This window comes from Mustela lutreola, chromosome 15, assembly GCF_030435805.1.
Source record: "Mustela lutreola isolate mMusLut2 chromosome 15, mMusLut2.pri, whole genome shotgun sequence".
NCBI classification, from domain to species: domain Eukaryota; kingdom Metazoa; phylum Chordata; class Mammalia; order Carnivora; family Mustelidae; genus Mustela; species Mustela lutreola.
This window is the reverse complement of record NC_081304.1, coordinates 38,615,182-38,635,109: the sequence shown is the minus strand read 5'-3', so window position 1 is coordinate 38,635,109 and position 19,928 is coordinate 38,615,182. Positions and strand designations below refer to the sequence as shown.

Below are 19,928 nucleotides of genomic sequence, written 5' to 3'. Positions count from 1 at the left end.
TATTTTCCATGCTTCCCTCCTCTCCCCATGAGTCCCCACCCCTCACTCAAAGTACCAGAGATGGAAAACCATGGAAACAAATGGCTTTGTGTAGTCCTGAATGGGAAACACAGCATCTGGGGCTTAGAAAAGCAGAAGCTGTTGTGTTGTTAATCATGTTTCTATGGGTGATTTTGTTGTCTTTGTTGAAAAAAAGTAGCACAGGCTCAAGTCTGTTCTTCTGGGCCTGAGGGGTCAGTGTCCCTTCTAGAACTATGTCTGTTGGGTTTGCTCCCAGCTGACCCACTTACATGCTTCAAACCCACCACTCCCAATATTAATAGCTACCCATTTTCAAGAACTCTCCATGCCATCCATTGGGCTGTCCAGTTCAATATGCTGAGTCCCTTTAAAGAACTATTCAGGTCATACTTATTATGGCCCATTCTTCCAGATGAGAAAACTAAAGACCAGAGAAATTACACCTAATAAGTGGTAGAGCTGGTATTTAGACTGAGATCTGCAAGACCCCAGACCCCACTCTTCTAACCATCCTCTAAACTGAATGTAGCTCCCAGTCCTAACTATCATCAGGTCATTCATGCACATATACATCCATGGATTCGACACACGCTTAATGGTCACCTGCTCTATATAGGAACGGAGTATGCATTAATGAAGAAAACAGACCCAGTCTCTACTCTCAAAGACCTTAAAGCATCTAGACCATAGATACCCACCATGACGTTCACCATAAACCTTCACGTTGCAACATCCTTGAATCCCTTTCTACAATTTTAACTCAACAACCCCCCAACCATCCTGGCCCTGGCTTTGATCTGTGCTGTATTCTTGACATACTCTATTCCTCTCTTCATGTAACTCCTGCCACAGTATCCCCACCCAGCCAGCTCTGGGAACTTTGCAGGTGAAGGGAAAGGGAAATAGAGATGAGAAAAGTAGAGATTGAATAAATTGTCCTGAATCAGAGTGGGTAACAGAAAGCCAAGGGCAGTGTGGCTTGACTACAGATGAAGAATGAACCAGTGAGAAATCAGAATTGTGTATCTTCTGTTACTCCCTTCCTTGCCCTCATCCTCACCCTATGTCTTGAGTATTTTTTCTGATGTCCCTTTTTGCTCATACTCCTATCTGTAAGGCTTCAGTGCTGCCCCGTGAAACCTCAGAACAACCTATTTTTGGAGGGTCAAGATCAGGTAAGTCATGTAGGGGAGCACCTGAGAAGACCTTCCCAGCCTCTCTTAAAGGAAGACTAGCATAGCTAGATTGTGTACATCTTAATTTCCCACCTCTGCCTACATTCGTGCCCTTTGAGATATGACTGTAGCTCTTTCCACCAAGAGGTGAAGTCTGTTTTCCCACTCTCTCTGAATCAAGGCTGCCCCGCCGACCTGCTTCGTCCACTCAAATGCAGCCGAAGTGACAGTGTGCCTCTTCTGAGCCTCTGTGTCATGGGGTTTGTGTACTTCTACTCACTTTTTCATACCTCTGCCTCAGCTCTGAGTCTGCATTTCTCCTGTGTCAGGTAATATTCTAGGAACTGGAGATAAGGTAGTGAAAGAAACAAGCATGGTCCCCACTTGGTGTGAATTTATGTTCTAGGGAATCAATGAATGATGGATGAGAATCTAAAATTTTCCAGGTTAGAAAGAACCATTACTCAACCTCAAATAATGCTTAAATCATACACAGTATCTCTACCAAGATTTTGAACCCCTCCAAAGCCAGAGAGCTCACTATGTGCCAATGCCACAGCTCTAGTTTGCTATGGCTTTCACTCCTAGAAAGTCTTCTCCTACAGTAAACCAAAGTCCATCCATCAGGAGTAGCCATACTTTGATTTCTGGATCTTCCTCAGGGCCACACACAGCATATGCCTAGTGACATCTCTATTCTGAGCTCTCTCTCTCCAGATAAATCTTCTTTTTTCCCTTAGCTCTTCCCCAGTGTCATGATTTTGAGATCTCTTGCCATTCTCTCTCTTGAGCTTGCTACATTATTTTTCTCCTTCATTCTAAAATTTGGTTCATAGAAATAAACTCAAAACCTACTAGCTCGTATGACCACAAGCACATTGTATCACCTCTTTGGGCTTAAGATTCCTCCATTTTCAAATAAGAAAATGGGACTCCATAGCTTCCAAGAAGAGACAGTGGTATGCAATAGAATGGATCCTAGACACTCAATAAATATTCTATTCTTCCTGATTTATTTCTGTCACCACTTGAGCCTCTCCATCCCCCATCATGCCATCATCTCATAACCCCCCCCCCTTTTTTTAACCTGAAAAGTCCTGCCTTTTGGTATGGGGATATGAAATCAGAAGACCTGGGTCTGAGTCTCAGTTCTGACACTTGACAGCTCAGTGACTCTGGACATATTACTTAACTCCTCTAGCTCAATTTCTTCACCCATAAATCTGGACCATGGCTCCTTTTCCTCCCAGCTCATGAGAATTCTTGCATAGGCTGAATTCATAGGGGGTGAGGGTGGGGAATGTTCTACGTGAAAACACTCCCACCAGGATGCTGGGCAGGTAAGAGATGGCTTGCTGGTGCTGTCTTGAAGTGGGGACTCTGGACCAGCAGAACAGTGGACACCATTCCATGTTGCAGGCATGCTCACAGGAGCCCACCTCCATTGCACTTGGCAGTCTGCTTCACCATACAAATCCAATACAATTTCAATAGTTCTAGAGAGGAGACAGTGTGGCCATAGTGGTCTCTCCTAATAGGTGCATCATGTTCTATGATATCCTAAGAGAAGGAAACTATTTAGGTAAAGGCCGTGGTAAATATTTTTATAGAGAATGAGACTTCAGGATGGTGGTAGAGCCCTCCCTGGATGGACCCAGATCCAAATGGGACAAGGTTTTGGCCCCCAGGGCAGATGCCTGCCGTGTAGCTTATCCTTCTCCAGTGTACCATCCACCCTGCCCTCGCATAACCCATTTCTGCTTCCCACCTCTCCTTGGCCCCCCAACTACTGCCCAATCAAGCCTTCCTCTCCAACAGGGCTCACAAGCACCTTGATGATGCTGTCTTTCTACCCTCCAGTCAGATCCAACAGTCATACAACTCTAAACTGCCCTCCATCCGATCTGTAATATTTTATATCCAAATGCCATAAAACATGCAATTCCTTGCAACCAGAAGTCCCGCTCTCTGCCCTTATTCATCTGATCTGTTCTGCTCATCCTTTAAAATTCAGGAGAGAATTTACCTCCTCCAGGAATCCCATTCTGATAACCCCCAGAAAACCAGCCTCATGGAGATCATTACTTCCTCTTCTATGCCCATCTTGGGCCTTAAAGAGCACGTTTTTTCATGATTTGAGATTTTCTGTCTATCTGCCTGCCTCCTGGACAGGTGAGAGCAGAATCAAGGCCCCAACTCTCTGAGGCTCCCACACGTAACAGTGCTCAGCTTCTGGAAAATGTCTGAAAAAACTAGAAAAGATACATATTACAAATAGGCAAAGATTTTGAAATCATGACCACACTCTGGACCTCCATCCCGAAATGGAGCACGGGAAATTTTCCATGTGCCTGAGCCCTGGAAGGCAAAGAAGGGACCCAGAAAGAAAAAGGAGAGAATGTAACCTGGCTTCTTTGCCCTCATGAGACAAGAGTTTATGATTGCCAGGAAATGTGTAAATTGTGGTACAGATTATTTGTCACCAAGTCGGGAAAGGGCAGAGAACAGAACTATTTTTCATGACTGCAAATGCACGCACAGCTCGGGGCTGCCGCGGTAGAAATGTCAGGTCTTTGATACTGATGAGGTGGCCAAAAGGCCTGCTACTCTGGCTGTGAGGTCTGACGTGGTGACTCACGATCCTGCTTGGCTGTACAGGATCCTACAGTCTCCTCTGCTTAATCTGAATGTAATAACCATAAAACCCAGGGGACTCTGGATGGTTCAGTCCATTAAGAATCTGCCTTCAGCTCAAGTCATGATCCCAGATGCCCTGGGATTGAGCCCAGCATCGGGCTCCCTGCTCAACGGAGAGACTGCTTCTGCTTCTACCCTCACCTGCTTGTGCTCTCTGTCACTTGCTTGCTCTCTCATGCTAATAAAATATTTAAAAAAAAAAAAAAACATAAAATGCAGAGATCGGGGCAGTCTTGTCCCAGGTAGGGGAATTTCTGCTCATTTATAGGTTTTAATCCTCCTAAAATTGACCTCCATGTTTAGTTGCTACTCCATGAAACACAAAAGACCTTTTTGAGCCCCCCCCCATTCTATGTGTGGTCAAGGAGGAGAAGAGAAGCAAGTGCGAATCCATGTCCCCCAACATCAAGGAGCTCACAGACTCGATGGGAGCATAAGCAAGCTGTGTTCACCATCTCGCACACACCAGAGATCACCCAGCTCCTCCTCTCTCTCTCCAGGGCAGGGCAGCCTGTTGATGTCTAAATGACTGCTTGAGATGAGACGGGCTGGGGCCGGGCCTCGCACATGGGTGTTTATTCCCATAAATCAAACCTGCTCTCTCTGCTCCTGACTGGGGGGAGGGAAACACACACCCCAGATTGGGATGCCTTATTGTGCGATCACTTTCCTGCCATTCTTGGGTGTAGGTAGCTTTATCCAGGAAAGCCAAATTCCCGAGAACAGCAGAGGAGAGAGAAATTTGCTTTATACTGGCAACATCACGACTAATCCCTTTCTCGGAGGAGCTTCATGGCATCAAGCAAACTGGCGATGTGTGACTTCTTGCTAATCCCCTTAGCTCTTCTCCCTTTAGTGAATCCAAACGTTCCACCAGCGCCAGAGCCTGGCAGCCTGGAGCAGTCATGGAGCAGTGGGTAACGCACAGGATCTGTTATCAGAACACTTGCATGGGGCCTGGCTCTGCCATTTATAAGCTGTACCTCTTTGGGTTCGTTGCAGCCTCCCTCCTAGTCTTCTCCTGCGAAACGGGACTGGGGATCTGAGGATCAGAGGAGACCATGTGTGTGAGATCGCCGTATGAATGGCGAAGATCCTGTATCAGTGAAGGCTATCTGTCATTTTCACATTGGATAGATCTACTCTCCTTATAAGAGACTCAAGGAGATTGCATGCCTGCTGGATGTGAAGGTGCACACCCCCTTCATTTTTTTATTTTTCTGAACCTGACACAATGTTGGGCATTTCATGAGCAACTCAGTGGATACCGGTTAAATGAATAAATTGGAAAAATGGAGGATGATTCCCTTGAGGATAAGGCATCTTTCCAAGCTAAGGAGTAAGAGAATCTATACAAAGTTTGGAATCCTCAGGATCAATTTTTAAATACTCAGTAGTTTCTGGATAGAATGTGTGTACATGTAAGTGTATGTGTGTGTGTGTGTGTGTTCATTATTCCTTCTGGGGCTAGATATCTACATTAACTTTGAATAAAACTGTACTCTGAAAAAATCTGGCTTCCAGTTACATGAATATATTTTGCTCAGCATTTAGAGAGGAGAGATGGGTGGCAGGTCATGTCCTGGTTCCCATTCTTAATTTATTCATTCTTTCCTTCGTTTGTTCATTCGTTTGTTCGTTTGTTCATTCATTCGTTCATTCATTTGTCCATTCCTTCCTGGAAGCAAATGGCTCTGTGCAAATCCAAGCCTATTACGAGGTGAAAAATATCTGGCTGACAAATGTCCATTGATCCTTCCAGATCGTATTGCCTCTGGGCCATGAAACATTTGAAATCCTCCCATTGTCCCTCTATGTGGCATTTTCCACCACCCCTTATCTTCAGTTTTATAACCTCAGAGATCAAAATGCTAAGACCTTTCCCCTGTAGACCTCATTCCTGTAACCAGGATGTACTGGCACTAGGATCCTCTGAAAAATCCCAACCCTGGAAATACTGTGGATGACAAGTCCGAATCTACTGGAGAGTAACAGAAACTTCTGCTGTCCTAAATCCAAACTTTGGATCATAGATTGTGCAAACAGGACCACATAGACAAATGCCGGTCACCTCCTCATCATCTGTACCCAACACAATGCTGCTGTGTATAATCTCATTTTTCTCTCCCTCTTCTTTCTTCCCCTCTACCTGCCTCTCCCATGTCTATTCCTATCATACACTTAGTTCTCATGTACTGGGCCCAGATCGTGATGGATGAAGTCCTCTGCAGGGCTTGCCATTCCCAACCGCTCACCACAGCCTCTGCTCTTTATTCCCCAACCCCTTCTGTCTCAACCTCAACTCACCCCCTGCGAAATAACATTCCCTTCTCATGCTTTATGCTTCCTAATCTTGCTCTCCTGGGTTGCTGCCTCGGTCTCAGGCTGGCGGCTCCATAGTTATTATGATCATATATTAAGTTTAATGTGTCCACAAGGCATTCCACACACTCATAAAAATCAGGCCCTCTAAGAGCTCCCGGTGCCAAAGACAACGCAAATACCATCCCATGCCTTAGCTGGTGCCTCACGCCATTATGTGGCTCTGAATGTGCAAAGCTGGGTGCCAGTTGTTTATTGTTGCTTGTGTTACCCTTCCTGGTAAATACAGCTTTTTGAAGAGGACTAAATGTTTTCCCAGCTTCTAAACAGAGCCAAAGTCTTGATTACCACCATTTAGGCAACATCCAACAGTATCAGTGATATCAATAATGGTGACATTTATTGAGTACATACTGTCCGCCAGATTGTGCGCTAAGCATTTTACATGCATTTTGCCACATTATCTGCCCAACGACCCTAGGTGACACGTCGTATTTAATTTAAAAATATTAAATAAAAGAAGAAAACTGAGATACAGAGAAGTTAAGTAACGAGATCAAACTCAAGCAACACAGGGGTGAGAAAATGAATTATTTAAACCCAGGCTGTTGGGTTCTAGAGCCTGCCTGGTTAAGTACACACAAACGCTGGCTGTGGATGAGGGCCACCTTCACGGTCTAGTGACTCGAAATGAGTTAAAGACAAGTTTGATAGATTAAGTGGATGATGGTGTACTCTTCTCTCTATAAAACTGCCCAAAAAACTTCCTCTATCAGTCTCTGACAAGGACTAAGTCCCTACAGGAACTCTATCCCCATATCATTATTTTTCCCAAGCTAGGAGACAACACACAACAAGGGCAAAGGACACAGAGCAGATCTTCTTGTATAGTGCAAGTTGTATGCGCCTTGGACCTGCACAGGAGTAAATCAGATGTTCCTCCCACAGAACAGTGGCTCTGTAAATAATCTCTGGTGCTCTTTAGTCCAGTTTGCTAACAGCAGATAATGCATCGATTAGCTAAATGATTTCCATTGCTTCTCTACCTCTTGCTTCATTGATAGTGTTTGCACTTCACTCATCCCTTTCCCTCTTTGCTCCTCATTGTTCCCACTCATCTATGGCCTATAGCATGGTTTTGTTTGGGAAACACTGATATCAATGGAGAGCCCATTTTAAGCATGAAGAAACCAAAGGTCAAAGAGGCTGTTACTTGCCCGGAGTCATGAAGCCTGTTTGGCGCAGAGTTTGAACAAAATTTGCACTTTCTGGCTTATAGGACAGGGCACTTTCCAAGCAATGAGTGGGGAAAGGGGGACATACCCCTTCCCAGATTGTGTCCGGTACAAGGTCGGGCTGCCGGACCCACACCAGCAGCACCCCATTTGGGTGCTCACCTTCCTAAGGTCTCCCAGTTTCATCTCACACAGACATATTTGCCTTTAGATTCCAAAACACACCAAAATACCTATCATGTCCTATCTGATTATTTGTTCCAACTGCACAACCGCCAAAATTGCTGCTGGCCATGGTGCTGATCTGAGCGAAGCAAAAGAACACACTTCACCCCGGGGCTCCAGGAGAGGAAATAGTTGGTGCATGAAGACTCACAAAACGGGAAATGAGACACAGTTTTAAGAAGTCAGTATCAAATGACAACTGAGAACGGCATTATGCCTGTCTTCACAAAGTCTATTTTTCTAGGGAGGAGACAAGCAACCAAACTAGATCAGCTGGGAGGACTTCCTGAAGACGTGAAGGATGAGAAGTGAAAGTGAGAGGATAGAAGTCCATTAGAAGAAAGGATGCATCCCAAAGTCCCACATTTGGAAAAATGTTGGCATGCTTTGGTATCTCCCAGTTCAGTGGGACGAGGGCGAAGTAAGGGAGGCGAGAGGAAGATAAGATGAAGTAGGCAACAGTTAGATGGGAGAGGACCATATGTATCATGGAATACAGTTTTGCTTTTTTCCTATATGCAATAGGAACCCATTACAGAGTTTTAAACTATAAAGAGAAAAGATTTGATTTATGCTTTAAAATAACATTTTGTTATAGAAAATTTCAAATGTATACAAAGTAACCAAAATAGTATAATGACCCCCCATGAACCCATCGTCCAGATTCAACAATTTTCAGCATTTCTTCATTCTTATATCATCCATATTTCCACCCACTCCCTGCCGTCCCACTTGTTTATTGTTATTTTTACAGTTCTATTTTTCTTTTAAAGGTAAAATTCACTTACAATGAATCTAAGCTATATTATTTTGACAAATGAAATTCACATTCTTATCACAGAACACTTTGATCTTCCCAGAAAGTTCCTTCATGTTCCCTTCACAATCAAAGCCCACCAGTTCCCCACCTTAAGAGGTAATGGCAGTTTTTAACTTTTTAAAAAAATATATATTTTATTTATTTATTTAACAGAAAGAGAGAGAGAAAGAGAGAGCACAAGCTGGGGGAGCTGCAGAGGGAGAGGGAGAAGCAGGATCCCTGCTGAGCAAGAAGCCCAAAGTGGCAGTCAGTCCCAGGACCCTGGAATCATGACCTGAGCCAAAGGCAGATGCTTAACCCACTGAGCCACCCAGGTGACCCTATTTTAACTTTTCATCTTAGATTTGTTTTGCTTGTTCTAAAAGGCTATATTCATGAATTCATATAGTATTATTTTCTTATGTCCGACTTCTTTCACTCAACATGTTTTTGAAATTCATCCGTTTCTGTGTATCAGTAGTTTGGTTTTTTTTTCTGCTTTGGGGGCTGATTAGTATTCTATTGTATAAATAAACAATATGTTTGTCAATTAACTGGTTGATAGATATTTGGGTTGTTTCCAATTTGGAGCCATTGTGAATAAACCTGCTATGAATGTGGTACAATCCATTCCAGGGACTTATGTTTTTGTTTCTCTTGAAAAAATACCTAGGGGTGGAATTAATTTCTACTTTTTTAAAAGTATTGTGAATAGAGTGGAGAGGAATGGTGGCAAGAAAACCAGTTCTGAGGCAATTGCAATACTTAAGGAGAGAGATTATGATGGCTTACCTTGGGGAAGGATTATAGCAAGAGTGGAAGGGAGCAGATTTTGAAATATGTATGGATATGTATTGAAATATGTATTAATGAACACAATCAGTAATTGGTGAAATAAGTGTGGCGGTAAGAGAAATGGAGGCATCAAAAATGACTAGCTTGACTAAACTGGTTGCATATTGGGGGTATTTTACTGAAATTGGGAAGGTGGGGAAAGAGGAAGACGTTAGAGGGCATCCAAGGGTTTCCTTCGGCAATGCATGAGTAATCTAAGTGTAGACATTAAGCAGGCAGTTGGAGGCTAGAGCTCAGGGATAAGGCAGACTTGCTGTTACCTTTGTATGCATATTCTACCTTGCCCAGATCTAGACTTCTCCCTAAAAATGCCTCACAGTCTGGTAGAGAGATGGAAAATGGATTTTATTTCATAGTAATTTATTTACTCTGGTAAATTAGTAATAGCAACCTAGAACACTGTGCAAAGGAAGATTATGAGACCGTATTCAGGGTTAGCAGGCAGGAAGGAATGATGGCTTGATAAGCAATGTGTTCCATGGACGTGGAATCACAGCATGAGGAAATCCAATTCAGACACTGTCTATGCCTGATTGAGTTGAAACCTATGGCTACAAAATCTGAAAAGTAAAGAACCTGCTCTTGAATAACCAAGCAGATCAATAATACAAATCAAGGGTCCACACAAGGCAAACAGTCAATAGATTGACCCTGTTAACAAAGAAACAATAGATCCAAAATGGAGTCACTTGTGCTAAGCCCCATGTCAGCCAACCAAGACATAATACCTAACATAATTGCAGTTCCACCTTCCCCAGGAATGTGACCTTTAACTAGTCAATCTGGACTTACCTGCTGGGTACTAGTAAGGTCATCTGCCTGATAGATCTCCAGTTTCCCTCAAGGGAATTTGACCTTGCCTGAAACAATCCACCTTTGGTTAGAACTTCCTTTTTCTTCACCTTTCAGCCCCTAAAACCCTTCCATTTTGCACAGCTCTGGCGCACTTTTCTGTTTGCTAGGCGGGATGCTGCCAGTCATAAATCATTAGATGAAGTCAATTAAATCCTCAGATTCATTCAGTTGCCTTTTATTTTTAATATCCAATATGGAGCCATCTTTTTTGCTTCTTTCAATTCCTCTACTGAATTCAGTATCCTACAAGTCCTCCGTGAATATCTGCGACCTTTGTCTTCTCCTCACATTGCAAAAATCCCAGGGTATACGGAGTTTCTCAACCTCATCTGGGGTCTGCTGGTGTCTTGAGGTTAAACAACCCATTCTTGTGAAAACTCACTATAAAGGATTTCAAACTTTGGAATACACTGATGAATAATTTAAATATCTTGGGAAACAACCCATTCTTGTGAAAACTCACTCCAAAGGATTTTAAACTTTTGAATACAGTGATGAATCATTTAAATACCTTGGGGAAAATGTCAAAGAGTAGATTAGACAGGTAATCAATGTGTATTAGCTGACTCTTTTTTGCTTCCCAGTGGAAGCATGGGTGAGGGTTCTTGCTATTAATAAAAACTTCCTATGCATATATTAATTCATTGAACCACTAAGCTTTTATTAAGCACCTAGTTCATGCCAGGCTCTACACTTGCACCTGAGCGACACCTCTACAACTCTGTGGAGACAGGTAAGTCATGGGCATGGCCTTCACAAAGGCTCACCTAGACATGTAAGTCAGTCCCAGGAGAGTTGGATATACTCTTTGTTAATATTCTAAGGCAAATCAGAAAAGACTTCTCAGAAGAGAGGAAGTCTAAATGGAGCCTTGAAAGATAATTAAATAAAAGATCTCCCCAAAGGAGATGTTGGAAAAAACATTCCAAGCAAAGAAGCCCGTATGGAACATATCTGGACATGGGATGGGGCAAAGTTGGCTGCTGCTTACGCCAGTGAGAGGTTGTTTGGTAGTAGATGTAGGTAGGGCCTGTGTGATGACCCGACTTGCTCTTCTGGCTATGGTGCAAGCCATCACTGGAGTTCTAGCAGGAGAAGGGCATGATCAGGTATGTATTTTAGAAAGACTGGCAACGCAGAGGCTGCAAGAGGGGAGGGGAATACAAGAGAAAGAAACCTGCAGGCAGGAGGCAACTAGAGGTGAGGAAGCAAGGCTCCAAACCAAGAGGGTGATGGATTCTGGCTGCAGTTAGGGTTAGGATTAGTGCTTGGCAAGAGGAATGGAAGGGAATGGAAGGTAAAACTTCAGGAGCCGTATGGAAATGAGAACTGACAAGATGCAGCAATTAAATGGTTGCTAAGATGGGGCCCCTGGGTGCCTCAGTCAGTTAAATGTCTGCGTTTGGCTCTGGTCATGATCCCGGTTCTGGGATGGAGCCTAGTCTCAGGCTCCCTGCTCAGCAGGGAGTCTGTTTCTCCCTCTCCCTTTGCCCCTCCCCACCCAGCTCATTCTCTCTCTCTCAAATAAACAAAATCTCTTTAAAAATGTTTCTGAATACATAAATGATTGCTGAGAGTATGAATATGAGTGTGTGTGGCTTGAAATGAGAACCTCACAATGCACTGTGCAGGATAATTTGAAAATGCCAGACAGAACCAATGTTTGCTTGATTGCAAACCCAGCATTCTTTCTACTTCTCCACACTCCATGGTAGCTTGACTCCCACCACCTCCTCCAGGAGCCATGACAGATCTCTCTATCAAAGACAGATGGGGACACACACACACCTCTCTATTCCTCAGTGCATGGCCAAATCCCACCTTTTCTTCAAAGGCTAATGCAGCTGTCTTCCAGTCTAGGAATACTTCTCAGGTTCCCTCACCTGAAAATCACATCTTTCCAAACTCTATATTTATTTTACATCTTTTTTTAACTTTTTATCGTAGATTTGAATCAGTTCTATACATGTCACCTTCTAGTTAGACTCTGAGCTTTTAGACACTGCCTATAGAAGATCCATCTCCACGTCTTCTTCAGGGGTCTAATCATACAGAGCAGCACAGCCTTCTAGAACTCACAGCATGCCACTGCCTGTGTCACCTCACAATTGCCTGGTCTGGTTTACCAGCTATAGATTACAGCCATCTAGAGACGAAGCAAAAGAGTTTGGAGGAACTGCTTGTGAGTCGAGATCTTCTGCCTCATCCTCTTGTCTCTGTGACCCTCATTCCCAGGAGCACCCCCTGTGAAATGGATGGCTTCAGGGATGACATGCATGATTAGGATGAATGAATCTTCAGGTCAGACTTCTATCCCTGTGGGACTTGCTGCTCCATTCACAGATGGACAGCAGGCCTTGGGATCCTGCCCTTAAAACCCCTTTCTCCTCCCAGATCAACAGACTCTGCAGATCCCGGGGGTAAGGTATTAAGAGTTCCTCTTGCGTCTTTAGAGAACAGGGATGCCCCTGCCTCCTTTGCAGGAATGAAGGTAGATGACATGGGAGGGAAGGGGAGCAGACCCAGCTGGTTCTCCATGGACTCCATGCGGTGGCTTCAGGCCCACTGAGCACTTAGCATGTACCTCACTAGGCACATCCTTTGAATTTCCCTGCAGCCACCTGCGAGGTAAGTACCACAGCCTGCATTTCACAGAAGGGGAAAGTGGTACTCGGTAACATGAAGGACTTTGCCCGCCAGTAAATGCCTGAAAAAAAAGACTCAGACCATTTTCCATCTGTTTCCAAAGCCCATACACTTCCCTCTCCGCTGCTTCCCAAGTGAGAAAGACCTCGGGGGGAACTCTTCTGACAGGCTGCTTGCTGTTCAGAGCAACCGTTCACAACCAGGCTGCTGGAATGAGGGAGGGTTTTGCCTACAGTGCCTTCTGAGAAAGAGAAGGCAGGCAATGAAGAGGCAAACAAAGGGAATGGGAAGAGTAGAAAAGCTTAGAGGAGAGCAAGAAAAGAGCTATGAGATCGAAAATTCTAGAGAACTGCTTGTTCGGAGAGTTTCCTCTCTCAAGTGGTGAGAATAAGGTCTCGGGAGTGCTTACTATGGCCCCCTCGCCTACAAGAAATGGATTTAATCCACCGATACCCTTGAGATAGTACGAGTGCTGGCCATGACTTTAGGTGAAGAAACAGAGGCATGCAGAGGTTGACTTTTTCCTCCCAAGGTCCTATAAGTGCTGGACCATAGATCCGGTGTCTGAGCTCTGGGAATCGGAGTCTACACTCCTCTCCTAGCCACAGAACAGTGACTAAAGCAGGCCTGGCCGAGGAGATGAAAATCTCAAGTTTGAAGTCAAGATCACTACCCTTGAAGGATTTAAGGAGACGACAGACCGTGGAGACAACACTGTGGCCAACACAGGCAATAATCCTGAACCACCAGGTAATTAAGCTCTTCATCTCCATGAACCACACACACACACACACACATACACACACACACACACACACCAGTGAGCTGCACAGGCCAGTGGTTCCAAGCCCTGGCCACACATTAGAATCACCTGGGGAGTTCTTACAAAACACTGTTGCCTGGGCCTCATGCCAGACCTACTGAATCAGAACTTCTTGGAGTGGGGACTCGGGATCCGTATTTTTTTTTTAAAGCTCCCCCGGTGATTCTAATGTGTGGCCTGGGCTGGGAACCACTGATGCTGGTAGATGTGAAGATGTCATTCTTGAGTGGAGAGCCAACTTTCCTCGTTAGCTGAAATCCTTCCGTGTAGGCTGCCAAGACATTTCACAGAGGGTCCTCAGCTGCAAGTGCTTCAAGGACAGGCACTGCCTCTGCCATGACGACACCTTTCCAAATGAATAGTTGAGTCACAGAGACAGAGGAACTGGCTGGGACTTCAATGATCATTACGTCCCGTGTTCTTCAGAGATCTAGGAAGTCTGTGGAAGGGGCCAAGCAGACTGCCTTGGGATGGAGGTAAGGATGCAAATCACTGGTTTGGCATAGTTTCCAGGGCACTTGAAACCAGAAAATGTCAACAAAACCACCTTCCCCATCCCAAAAAACAAAACACAACAAAAGAAACAAACAAAACAAAAACAAAAATAAAAACAGTTCATGATGACTTTAATTCCTTGGTTATAGGTAGGATTATTTACCAAACCCCAGATCTGAAACAAACCTGTATGTCTAACCTCAATGCCAAGAGAATTAAAGCAACACCACCAAGGATTCCAATTCAGAACCTGAAGACTGGCCGCAGTGGTTCTCAGACCGCTGTAAGAGCCAGTCGTGTCCTCGAGGCTCTGGGCTTAGGTGTGTAAGTGCCTCTCTCCAAAATGGGAACTTAACGTTATACTTCTAACTCCACACAAACCCACACGCAGTACTGAGTACAAAACTAATAAATATTTCTGACTAAAGCAGACACGACTTGTTCTCTGAACGTCTTTGTAGTGATAACTGGATATACAGAGTCCTGAACATACACAAGTACCAACTTCAGAGAAAAGAAACTGAGGAAAGAAATACAAACAGTCAACAGACAGGTGAAAAGATTTTTTTTCCACTGAACTTCAAGGAAAAGCAAATTTTTAAAAAACTTTTTTTTTTTTTTTTTTTTTACTCATCAGATCAGCAAATGACGGAGATCAGTAATACCCAAGCCTAATTGGGAGATAGGAGAGCGGTCTCAGAGACTGTTAGTGAGAACATATATTGGAATAGACTTTTTTTTTAATTGCTTCTTGGCCTTTTTGGCTAAGATCAAGTGTAGAATAGACTTTTTAGAGAGCATACTGTATCACAATTTTAAGTACGAATGTATTTGGACCCACGAATTTATTTCTAAAAAATTACCCAAAGGAGACTATTGCACAAACACACAAAAGGCTATTTATAATTGTTTTTTAGAATGGAAATAACCCCACTGTCCTCACACATAGGATTAATTAGATAAATTAAGGCACATGCACATTATAGAACACTATGTTTTCATTACAAAAGGAGAGGGGACTCTCTAAAAGACTTACATGAAACGGTTCATATGTTACTGAATGAAAATCCATACTACAAAGTAATATAATACAGTCCCATTTTTAATAGAATATGCATATATAATATGCAATATGATATAAGAATAACTAGATAGAGAGATGGGTGAAATTAGCTTTCTGGATGTTTCACCAGAAATACCCATTCAAGAGTCCAGGAGGTAGGTTTATCTGAAGATAATCCACTTTCTCTATTACATATTTTGTATTGCTTCATTTCTTTAAAAAAATCTCCATAGATTGCTTACCTTTATAATCTAACAACTCTATTTCAGGTTCAACAATAAGACCAGAAGTGGAAGCATTCGTTAAAGAAGAACGAGAGAGGGAGAGGCTACAGGTCCGATCTGGCCCAGGTGTGCAGGACGGAGATGTTGTCCTCACAGAGGATGGATCCCGCCATCCTCCGCCCTGAGTTTTCGGATCAGTCCTTCCTTTGACTCTAAGATCTTGTGGGCAGGTGCCAAGTCCACGACTGATGGAGGAAGAAAAGGGGAAGGGAGAGGACGGGTGTCCTTTCTGACATCTAGCAGCCAGTTCCCTTGCTGGCGAAGAGGCTTTTGGAGGCTACTGGAGGTTCCAGAGATGGGCATCTCTTGTCCTTCTGCCAAGGTGACCAGTTCTTCCTGGGATTGTCCTGGTGTCAGCCCTGAATGTCCTCCTGCATCCCAGGAGACCCTTTCCTCCAGGCAAACCTGGACACGTTGGTAGCCTTGCCCCCTCCCTCCTGCTCTTTCTTTTCTGTTGTCTTCCTCACCCCTCTGAGGGTGGGGGCCTGGGATGAGGCAAACATCTCTGTGTCCCTAGAGAGCACACAGCATAGGGAGGTGGGGTGGTGGACAAGTGATCACTCCAGGTATCGGGGAATGCCCAGGACCTACGAGAACATAGACCTGGACTCCCTGACCCATCATTTGGTTGGTGCATGACCTTGGGGCCATGCCACAGGCCCTGTTGGGCCTCATCGTCCCCATATGTAACTCCCATGAGTACGATTCTTTCCATCCCAACCCATCCACATCTCCCCAGCTGCCACTCCACCACCTGAGACCAGCTTACCAGCCTCTAACAGCGGATCTCCTTCGTCTACTCTGGCCTCCCGTAACTGACCTTGATCATCAGGGGTAAAAGGGACAATAAGGATGTTTACAAACAAAGAAGAAGAGAAAGAAGGAAGGGACAGAAAATCATTGCTTTTGGTCTCAGGCAAAGACATTATCTTCAGCAAGTCAGGGAAGAGAGAAAGGAGCAGAAAGATGCTGGTTAAGAAAAAAATAAAAAATAAACCTTGGTGGAAGTCTGAAGGTGTGATTTCAAAGGAACAAGAAGACAGCAGGCACAGACGGCAGAGAGACAGTGAGAAAACAGGCCAGGCTGGGAGGTGGGGAAGGGCAGGCACCAGGCCACTCTGGCGAGTGCAGCTAGTACAGGGTGAAAATGAAATACATGAGCCACTGGGTATTGGGCCAAATGAAGCTGGAGGCTTCCGGGAGAGACCCCGTCCTGGGCAGGCATCCTGAATCCCGACGGTGAGAGCGTGGGCTGCACCTGAACTTGCCGCTAGCTCTGGCAAGGCTCTGCTGCATCACAGCTCCCCTTCCACCTCAAGGGGCCAACTCCATCTCTGGGAGCTCCCAGATACCCCCAAGCCACCACCAGGGCCCAGCTGCTGCAGCAGCCTGTTGGGGACAAGGGCATTTTGCAGCCTGTTGGGGGAATCTCAACATTCAGTCCAACAACCCTGCAGAGACAGCCGGCTGGTCCCATATTTTACAGATCAGGAAACTGAGGCGCGATGACTTTTTAAGGCCGTACCTTTAGAATGTGCTGAAGCCGGGACAGAGCTAGCTGCTTGTGTTTTAATAACTTGCCGTTCTCCCTCTGGTTCTGAGCAATAGATCCTTTATATGAAAAATACATAAACTAATAAAATAACAAAATGAAACTCACCCATAACCCTCTACCCAGAGAGGAATAAAAATTTTGCATATTTCCTGCTAGCCTTCTTAATTAATTCATTTACATATTTATTTACTTACTTACAAAGGAGGATTGTATTGCATAAACTGCTAGAATCTTTTCTAAAATCTTTATGTGATGGACAATTCCTCTCCAGCCATTATAGGTCCTCAAGAAATTGACCCTCTTTCTACTCCTGGACACTGAGATTTGCATCCCACTTTGGGAGCCTTATGGATGACTTTAAGAAATAATCTTTTAATGTAAACTTCATGGGCCCTGGCACCAAACTTTGGGATCTCAAGAGACTGCAGTGTCGACAGATTCAACAAGAAAAGATACACAGAAAACCATTATGAAAAGTAACAAAATCATAGGGCAAAGAACTGGGAGGTGTCAGGGGAATGTGACAGAATGTAAATGGGTGGGATCCATAAGGTGTCCCTGAGGAAGCGATATTGCATTTGGAACAGTGTCCAACATTCGTTTTCTATTAAGAGCCAGATAGCAAATAACTTAGACTTTGCCCACCACGTGTCCCTGTTGTAACTGCTGAGTTATGTCCTTGCAGCACAACACCAGACACAGATGATACAGAAATGAATGGGCGTGTCTATGTTCCAATAAAACTTTATTTACAAAAACAGGCGAAGGGCTGCAGCATCGAGCCCACAGGCTGTGGTCTGCCAAACCCTGACTTAGAATAACGAAAACAGAGATGGATTTTGTGAGGGCCTTATCAGACGGAGGACAATTCAGCTGGAAGGAATTGAGAGAGCCAAAAGATAGGAAGAAAACACAGGAGGCAGGGAGAGCTAGGTATCTAACGGTTGGCTAGGACGGCTGGGACCCAAGTCAAGCAGGGTCTGAATGCCAGGCTGAAGTCTACGGATTTTGTTGTGTAGAAGACAAAGGATCCACTTTCATGGGATCGTCATAAAGTACTAGGCACTCACAATGCTCCCAGGATGATAGCTCTCTCTGAGAAATTATGGGAAGGGTTCCAAACCTAGAAATGCTGATGTTGGCTTCCTCTCTATTTGGTTTTCTGCTTTCTTGCTTACCTCCTTTAACATTACCTCCATTAACATTTCAGTCTCCTTCAGTCTATCCAGAGACCAGAAGGTACCCAGCTGGAAGAAACCGGAGTGGGAGCGAGGAAGGGGAAGTTCTCGGTTGGCTGCATCTCTGTCGGACTATGAATCTCAGGGCGTACGGGGGAGCTCAAGGGAGAGCAGCTGGCCACCCAGGTGTGTGACGATGTCAGCTGACCCACAGCCCAGAGTACAAACCTCCCTGTAGGGCCGCATCTCTCCATCTGGACGGCCTGCCCATCAAGACCATGCATCATCTTCACTTCCTTCTCTTCCCACAACAATCATCTTGTTTAAGACACTGGTTCTCAAGACTGCTCTCACCACAGGCGACGCCACATCACCTGGAAACTTGCTGGAAATGCAAAGTCTCAGGCTCTATCTCGGACCCGCTGAATAGGAAACTCTGGGGGGCGGGAACAAGCAATCTAGGTTTCAACAAGCCTTCCAGCTGACTGCCATACACAAGGCTGAGAATCACTGCCTAGGATCTCCGCAGCCCCAAGGTGGCCCCATCTCAGGGGGTGCTAGGGACGTGCTACTATAATCCCTTCCAAGAATCCTAAATTTTCCTGACTATTTCCATTTGAAAGATGTAAACACTGAGGTCCTGGTACGTTAGGAAATTTGATTCGAACCTGGATCTTGTTTATTTTAAGACACAAGGGATGGACCACTCTGCCTTAGGGTCTCCTCCTTGCAGAGAAGGCTAGGAGGTCCTTGGGAGAGCACTTCTCCAAAGGCTGTTGTGATTTATTTACTTAATAAACATGCATCGACCACTTCTCCTGTGCCAGACCGTATTCCAGAATATTCCATATATTAGGGAACTCCATTCCAGCCTAAACCTTGCAAGTAGGCATCTCGTCTCAGCACTTACAGAGCCGGAAACACGGACTTAGGGAAACCATGAGACTTGTTTCAGAGCTCCTATACCACCTCACGGAGGATTCACTCCTGGCTCTAGGAAGCAGGGGGTGGCTTTTTAAAGGAGGTAGAAGCTACACTGAGAAGGACCACATGTGTGCACGAAAGGGCAAAGTTGCACGGGCTGAGCAAGCTGCAGAGTGAGAATCTGGGGATCCAGCGGCCACAGCCCTGTGTGGACTGTGTGCCTCAGGCCACCTCCCAAGGCCTCCCAGGGCTTGGACACAGATAACAGAAATAACAGAAAGGGCCAGGGCACCTGGGTGGCTCAAGTCGGTTAAGCGTCTGCCTTCGGCTCAGGTCATGATCCCAGAGTCCTGGGATGGAGCCCTGCATGGAGAACCCTGCTCAGAAGGGAGCCTGCTTCTCCCTCTCCCTCTGCCCTTCCATCCCAGTCATGCTCTAATAAATAAATAAAATCTTAAAAAAAAAAAAAAAAAGTGTCCTCTCCAAAGGCCCAAATTCTGAGTTCCATTTCTTCCACTGAATTGGCTGTGTGACCTTGAGCAAGCCGCTTGCCCTTTCTGAGGTTCTGTCTCCCCACTGGCACAAGACTTAAGTAGTCAATTTCAAAGGCTTCTTAAGCTGCAAATGTCTTTATTTAAATAATATCCTACACTGATCCCCAATATATGGAATATTTTTTAAATACAAATGTTCCAAGGGGAAGGGAGTTGGTCACCATGAGCCCGTCCCAAGCCCTGGCTGTATCCGTGGCATGATATGGAGACATCACAGGAGCC

At 44.8% G+C, this 19,928-nt stretch overlaps 1 long non-coding RNA gene across 1 annotated transcript; it reads left to right on the top strand.

Annotated features, from left to right (window-relative positions):
* Positions 1–13,368: 13,368 nt before the first annotated feature.
* On the top strand, positions 13,369–19,264 carry LOC131816368 (uncharacterized). The gene is made up of 3 exons (XR_009348023.1): positions 13,369–13,580; positions 15,481–15,817; positions 18,261–19,264. It is a non-coding gene; the product is annotated as an uncharacterized LOC131816368 (long non-coding RNA).
* The last annotated feature ends 664 nt before the right edge of the window (positions 19,265–19,928 follow it).